This window comes from Podarcis tiliguerta (genome assembly GCF_965153285.1).
Source record: "Podarcis tiliguerta genome assembly, chromosome: Z".
Taxonomy (NCBI): domain Eukaryota; kingdom Metazoa; phylum Chordata; class Lepidosauria; order Squamata; family Lacertidae; genus Podarcis; species Podarcis tiliguerta.
Window position 1 is genome coordinate 37,702,839 of NC_139553.1, and position 8,535 is coordinate 37,711,373.

Sequence of the window (8,535 nt, forward strand, 5' to 3'; positions counted from 1 at the left end):
GATCCAAAATTTAATCCTTTCACAAATGTTGCTTATTTTGATGAAAGCATTGCAATTTCCCTTTTGTTCTTTTTTCACTCGGCAAAATGTTCTGAGGCCGTAGTTGTCCTCCACTTGGATTTTTTTGTGTGTGTGATGATTATTTCATCTTTGTTCTACAGTCCTGTAGAACAGCAGTAATCTGTGTTTTGATAAAAGTCATTGTTAGTTAAAGCCTCAGGGAAGGCTATTAAAATAATAGCCTAAATTATTTGAAGTCTACAACCCTATGCACACTTCCTCTTGGCATATGCCCTACTGAACTCAACAGGACTTACTTCTGAGGCGGCATGTATAGGATTGTGCTGTGAGCGATTTTGCTTTGTATTATTGGGTAAGGTTATGGGGAATGAGTTTTATTTTTTAATGTCATTCCTTGAAGTAAGCAAGGGTTGGATTCAAATTAAGTTAGCTGCACTTATGTCCCATTGAAATCAATGTGAATTATGTTCCATTGAATTTATTTCAGTGGAACATAAATGCAATTAACTCCGGCAGAATCCAATGTATTTTTTTTATAAAAAAAGGTTTTGCTCGCGTACCCAGAAAAAGCCTCGAGAGACAGAAAGCTTGGAGCTGAAGCTTTATTTATTAATAAAACATTAAGATGTGCAGCCGATCATTCTATATACAAAGTGCAGGTGAGTGGACTAATGTCAGTCAAGAAGAAGAGCTTCATTTATTTCACCCTGGGCAAAACCACCCCAGGTGAACTTCATCATCACTAGCAAGTTATGGGAGGCAAAATTCCTTCTACCAGCATGGTGTAGTGGTTAAGAGCAGTGGACTTGTAATCTGGTGAACCGGGTTCGCTTCCCCGTCCTCCACATGCAGCTGCTGGGTGACCTTGGGCTAGTCACACTTCTCTGAAGTCTCTCAGCCTCACTCACCTCACAGAGTGTTTGTTGTGGGGGAGGAAGGGAAAGGAGATTGTTAGCTGCTTTGAGACTCCTGAAGGGGAGTGAAAGGTGTTAGATATGGGATGGGTGGGGTCCTATTATTAATGATGAACAGTCAATGTTTATTAATTAATATTATGTAGATGATGAAGGTAAAGAATGAGTAGTAGTACTTTGCAAGGGTAAACATCTTTCCAATCTAATGAGTAGATTTATTTGCACTTCTGTACAGAAAATGAAAACTGATATTGTCTTGAAAATTGTCGTTTCAATAACTTATGAGTTAGGGCAATTTTTACACACACTGAGTGGTTTGATTTCTATTTTCTGTTTGTTTGAAACATTGGGATGGACAAGTCAGAGCAGAGGCCTGCTGCTGTAACGGGGTAACAGTGCAACTGAATTACAGAAGGACTGCCTGCTCCTATACTAATAACTGCCAGGTGCTAAAAGTGATTAGAGGTCTCCCGTCAGGTGCCTAAGCTTTTTAATGAACAGCTGAATCGTAAGATAGGCTGTCCCATCTGCAGTTATATACTGTGTTATTGGTTATTTTATCTGCTATTTAAATGACTGTTTTATTGTTTTAAGCTGTTTTTGTTTTGTTTGCTTTTTAAAAAAGCTGGCTGAAGCTGTTTCATGTTTATTTATTGTTGTACTTTAAATATTGTGTCTTTGACATAATCTTGTACGCCACTTTGAACACCTTTTGAACTAAAAAGGCATTTCATAGTTTTAAGATTGTATTGATGGCAACAGTGATAATAAATGTTTAGAATAAATTAAAGCATTGTGAGTGCTGTACGCTTTGTGAATTTTATAATATAACTTTTTGTGGTTGTGCTCTTTAGCCTATTTTTAAACTTGTTTTGTTAATAGCATTTTATAGAAGGTGGCCGTTTTAGTGGTGATTTGTTGATTATGTAATATGATTTATGTTGTGGTTGTGTTGTTCTACTATGTTATTATTTATGGAATGCAAGCCGCTTAGTGACTCACATGAGTGAAAAGCAGCATAGAAATTGAACAAACAAACAAGCATGTTGCAAATTTAATACTGAGCATTTTTCTGTCTTTTTTTTTTTTTTTTTTGTATTTAGGAAGATTCAGTCCAGGGCTGCAAAGGACAAAATAGTACCCCTGCCCATTTTGCAGAAGTCAGGATTGGCAACTGAATTGTGAGATATTGTCCTCCCCCCACACCTGGGGCAACACGCTACTTATGGGGCTGCTGGACACGGCATGTGGTACACACAGCCCTGCCCTCCATCAGAAGCACAGTTAGGAGACAAAAAAAAGCACAGCAAGCAGGTAACCTCCCTGTCCCCCAGCATCTACTGCCTGAGGCAGTTGTCTCACTCTGTCTAACAGTAGGGCTCCCCCTGTTTCCTCATGTGTGCTCCTTAGTAATGGTTTATAGCCGAAATTCCTATTAATGCAATTTAATGTTTCCTATGAGAGCTGGAACTGGACTGGTTCCAGAGGTGTGGTGAACTGGTTACCCAAACCCTTATTACCTTCAACCAGATTGTCAGTCCCTGACGAACTAGCATCGACCCAAATATTTAATGGATTGACTCCCTTTGCAGAACGAGCAAGATGAGCCATCTGGATGTGCCCGTGTAAGAGCAGCTGGCAGGGAAAGTGCAGTTCACAAATATTAAGCAAGGGCATGAATTTTCAATGTCACTTAAATGAATATATATATATATATATATATATATATGCGCCCGTTCAAGGATTTGGGTCTCTAAGCACTTGAGGTATGTTTAAGCTTCTAAAGTGGTGCTCAGCACAGTTATATTAGCAAATTAATCCCTTGAGTAGGTGGTTGTTCAACAGACCCAGTGTGGCACCAAACATGAGTTGTCCTGTTGTTGTCAGCAGGCTGCTTTAACCTCCTGTCAATGCCTAAAGGTCCATCACTATTGCCCTTTCGTTACATGTACGATAAGCCGAACATCCCAAGGTATTCAATTGGTTAATTAAATATCAAGTAATTGCTAAAGCTACTAAGTGACATTTAATTAGTATGTTAATTGATATCAAATTTGCTCACGCTATCTTGTTTTATGTTAATAAAATCCCTAAACATTTATCCCAAGTAGATTAGGAAACAATATGCTCCGAACGCATTAACACTGAGTTGCCTTAAGCAGAGATTGCTGCCTCCAGCACAGGCTTAGGGCTTACATTAATCCTTTTCCTCAACTCTTCATAATTTTCAGACTTGCTATCTTGGTGAGGGGGGCATAAATAGCAGCTTTCCAGAGAGCACCAGTATATTTCAGTCAATGTCAGATTGTTTATTAGTCATACCCATAATCGTTGGGTGCTTTTAAAATTGTTTATACCCATTTTCTTCCATTTCTTTTCATTTGTCCTGTGTTATTTTGGTCATCAGTATGAGCATTACGGACTATCATCACTGATCACCTGCCAAAGTCTATGTACCACTAGACTACCACCAATCTTGTGAATATGATGCTGCTTCTCATCCTATTGCTTTCCATTTACTTGCCATATGTCCTCTTTTTCCAGGACACACCCTCTTTTTCATGATGAGAGTCGTCATAGAGGTCCATAGTTAAAAGTATAAGTTGGCAAATGTGTCCTCTTTTTATTTTGCTCTTCAAAATATGACAACCCTTCCTGCATCAGGCCAGTAGCCAATGAGATGCCTATGGGCATAGAAGCCAACTCCTAGGGGCCGAAGTCCCCCCAGTCCCCCCAATAAAACATTTGAGGGGGCTGCCCCCAAAAAACGTTGATGGGCATTGCCATTCAGATTGAGGGTGTGTGTGTGTGCCATGACTTGTGATCAATCATGCAGCTCCCTAGGGTTTCAGCCTTTCCCAGTCCTACCTGGAGATGGCAAGGATTGAAACGGAGACATTCTGCATGCAAAGCATAGATTCCACCAGTGAGCTGCAGCCCTTTCTCAAAATAATAGTCAGTGCCTCAGATAGGAAAATTGGAAGTTGCCTTATACTGAATAAGGGCTGTTGTCCACCCAGCTCAGTATTATCTACACTGACCAGGAGCAACTCCCCATGGTTTCAGAAAGGGGTCTCTCCTAGCCTGACCTGGAGAAACTGGGGATTGAACTAAGGACGTTTTTGTGTGTGCAAGGCAAATGCTGTACTGCTGAGCTGCAACCCCAGTGACATGTACTTTCCAGTGTGTTAAGCCTAAGAACCATAGAGCATTTTATTCACACTAAAGGTGGAATGTAAACAAACAATATTCACTGAAGCATGTGGAAAGCCACGTTTCAGTACATGAATTCAGGGATGTCCCATTTGTTTCAGCTCCAGGAATTCAATTTATGAAGGCAGAGGAGTTGTTAAATAACTTTGCATAGAGAATAGATTAAAGAAAATTGCAATCTATTTATTCTTGGATCCGTCAAAGAGTGAGGAAATTAATTGAATCAATTATTTAGTAAGTATGAATTACTCAGCTCTTGAGACTTGTCATCCACACATGGCCGTGGGGGGGGGGGGAGGGGAGAGAGCCCTGAGATATTTTCTTCACATGCTAATAGAGGTCTATGGTATCTCCCCATTTGTTTTATGGAGTAAAAACTACCGCCATCCCATTCTGCATATATGTAAATATTTGGGTGGTACACCAGATCCAGCTGAATCCCAGATAATGAATAGAAATGGGCTGGTTCAGGTTGACCTGAGATTTGACTGGATCAGGTTGAGACAGCCCTGGAGCATTCTAGGTTGGATTGGTTCATTCAGGGCTGCCCCAAAGTGGGATTGTCTGGAGACAGGGGGAGGGGGATGAGGCATGGCAGGGAAACTTTGGAAGATTTACTTTGCCAGAGTGTTCCCTGAAGGAAATAACAAAAACAACATTTTTTATACCATGTCCATCTGATTGGGTTACCCCAGCCACTGTGGGCAGCTTCCACCAAAACAGAAAGGAACAAAACAAGACATCAAACATTAAAAGTTTCCTGAAACACTGAAAGCTTCCTTGAAATCTCTGCTCGACAGCTGGTGAGTGTAGGGATCTGCTTTACCCACACATTCCCCACAGGGAATGTTCTTGATGAAGCAGCACCCAACAAGACTGAGCACAATGTCTCCTCCCTCTCCCCCATGGCTACAAGCTTAATTATTGTTTAAACCTCCAATTAACTGTCTCCCAAATTGCTTCAAAACACAGATTCGGTTGGGGTCATCTGCAGATCATCCAGGGTTGGGTCTGTTGATTCGAAGTGCCAGATCCTGTGTGTGAGTGTGTGCGGGAACACAACCCTAGTAAATACACTAGAAAGCTTCTACTGAGAATTTTTTGTATAGAGATCAGAGGCTCCTCTCCAAAGCTCTGTATGTGTTCCAGTGCACATAAGGAGCTCCACCAGGGCCGTCTTTACCCGGGGGTGCAAGGGGTGCGGAGCACCCGGACACTGAATTTGGGGAGGGGCGCCAAATGTATACCTACTGTATACCATTCAGTGTCGATTGGTGGCAGTGAAAAGCAATGGACCCCCCTCTTCCGTCACTCTGTTACTCTGTAGCGTCAAATATTCCCAACAAGTCAGGAAACAAGAGCAGTTTTTCCCCGCTGCGTCGTTGTTACAGGTTTTTGCGTTTTTTCCTTTTCCTTTCCTCATTGCTAATCTGAACGAGACCATAGTTTAATCTCATTTCCTCTGAAGTGTTGTGACCGACACCATTTATTTGCAGGCGGCCTTGTGTTGTGTGATTGGTATACCTTGTTAAAAAGTGGGGGGATTGAAGTGCCGAGGAAAAGAGGAGGACCGCTCACGCCGGGCAACGAGGCCACCAACACTGCTTCAATCCCTGGGCCTGGGTGAGCGAGAGGCGGGTCCTCCTTCACCGCCCCCAAAGGGGCCACAGGGCGGGTGGGTTAATAACTACCAGGACCCAGTGGCACTTGGGCACAGGAGAGGGGCCAGCTGAGCCATTTCTGTGAGGCAAAAGCGGGTGCCGGGGTTGCCTCCTCCCTGCCCTGTTCCCGCAGTGCAAGACGATGGCTGCGAGGCCCATCAGTCTCTGGCTGCCATGGCTGTGCCTGCCAAGCCCAACTACTTGGGATGGGACTTCAGCACCCAGCAGGTACCCGTGGCAAAAAAGGATGCGGCAGTGGAGCCGGAGGCTGCAGCCCCGGAGCAGGGACAGAGTCCCCCCCTCCGCCCTCCCTCGCTTCGTGTCCCTGCCCACACAGCTGCTCACGTCATTGTTTCCCCCCACCCCAAGAAAAGCTCAACAACTTTGAGCTCACCCCTCCTAAAAAAGGGTCGATAACTTTGGTTTCCCCCTTCCCAAAAAATGTTCAATTAAAGTTAATTTTGGGGCAACTAAACTAAATTTGGGGGTGCTGGGTGGATACTGGCACCCCAGGGCGGCATATGCTAAAGACGGCCCTGAGCCCCACTGTATTTCAACATCCCCAGTCACTCAACCAAGGTGGGCATCTCCACTAGTGGGGCATTTAGGTAATATTAGACTCTGGATGAAATGGTCTATTGTTAAATCTTCTCAATATATGACAATGTGCAATACTTAATGTTCTAAGTCAGCCCTTCTGAATTGGGGGGATCCCGTGGAGACCTTGGATGTCTGCCCTGAAATCCTGCCGTGACATCATCATTGATCTCAGTACCCAAAGCTGAAAAAATGTATTTCAGCAAAGCAGAGTTTATGCCTGTAGATGGTAGTAAAGTAATATTTCAGTGGCGCATCAGCCAACACTCCACACAATATGCTGATCTGCCCAACTTGTTGAGCACAGAATACCATGGAAGTTTTAGTAGCACAAGCTAGACTGTGTGTTATTTTAGCTGTGCATAAATATAACACCAAGCTATTTAAATCAGATTGTGACCTAGGGTCACAGGATGTGGTTGACTGTGCATATTAAGTTGCTGAACTCAGAGCTACTGCAGAGAGTGGGAGATCATGCTTCAGTGATCAAGTGTATGCTATGCATGCAAAAGATCCCAGCTTCAAACCCTGGAATCTCCAGCTGTAAAGATCTAGCCTTTGCCTGAACCCTGTTCTGAAAAGCCCCTTCTTCCCTCAAGAACCCCACAGAGCTAGATGGAATTGTGGAGGTTGTGGCTCAGCATAAGGCATCTTTGAATTCATACAATCCCATTAAGAAGGTGACCGGGAACACCACTTTCGGTTATTGTCATCTGTGTTTTCAAAAAGCGTGAGAAAAACAACAACTCAGACCTGCCAGGGCTCAGTGCTTGCTTGCCAGAACGCCAGCCATAGTAAAAGGGTCATTTTTCACATGTTCCATTACTAGCCTTAGTAGCATAAGTGCCAGAGCTACACTTACGTGCCCATGATTTATGTGGAAAATTGCAGCATCAGTTGCACAGCTATTGATCAACATGATGTAATTGCCACAGCAAGGCAACAGCTGCACCACACACAGGATTTGAGCTTCCAGGCGCTCACCCTACGACTCAGCAACTGATCATGTACTGTTTCAAATGAGGAGAAAACGGAAGGTAGAATTTTACAAATGAGTGTCATTTCTGAGACAATGTTGTTGCAAGGTGGGAAAATGTTCCAATGGTAAATGCAATCTCTGGTTAGTATCCTTCTGAGAAAACATTACTGTACACGTACATATAGGGTGGGAAACTACAGGGCAGATGTGGTGCTCCTGGCCTCTCTATTTGAATGCTCCTTGATGTTTGAAAGACCACATTGACATTATTTTTCATATTATCACAAATTAGAAAGCCCTGCTCCAGTGCTTTGCATTTCGAAGAGCAGCTGCAGTTTCAGGCTGTGAGCTTCTTCACTGAAACCAATTCTGAGAAGCCTGAGAACAACTACAGTGTGTGTCGAGAACATTATTGGTAAGGTCAGATCAAGAGGCCACGTCCAAGATAAATCACTCTTTGTGGTAGCTGGCTACGTTTGCATGCTGGTGTTTTTAATGGCTTCTAAAAGGTCAGAATCTATGTGGGACAAATGTAATGAACTGCTCCCCGTAAGTATTATATTTAATTTGTGGGTTAACACATGAGAATGAGGGGGGAAATGGAATTTCATTATGCTGAAATGCCATACCGCCTTGGAGACAGTTTGTCTCCTAATTGCAAGGGGTGTCCTACTTCAGACTGGATCACTGATTGGTTAACTTGTAGCCCCTTTGAAACAACCCCACCCACCTATGAACACAGTTTCACCTTTCAAAGGCAGGCATTGGAATCTGTGAAAGCTGCAAGGACTACCTTGTTCCATTTTTCAAACTGTGTTTGCAAATTAATGTATCCTAAACCAGAAAAGGAGCTTAAGAGTCTGCTTGGGACTTTCAAAGCACTGGGCTACTCTTCAGAAACTATAGCTAGTCATTTCTATATGAAGCAGAAAATTGACCATCATCAAAAAATCTATTAGGCCATGCAGGTTCCTACACTGTGGCCAGCTGAATTCTTAAGTGAGCTTTACTTGCCTTCAAGTCTTTCATGCTTGTTTCATGTATTACATTTTGTTACATGGGTACACATGAGAAAAAAGCTTGCACCTCTGGGTGAATGCACACTACTTGAGCCTCTTTGACATGGAATTAATGCATCCTGGAGTGGTGG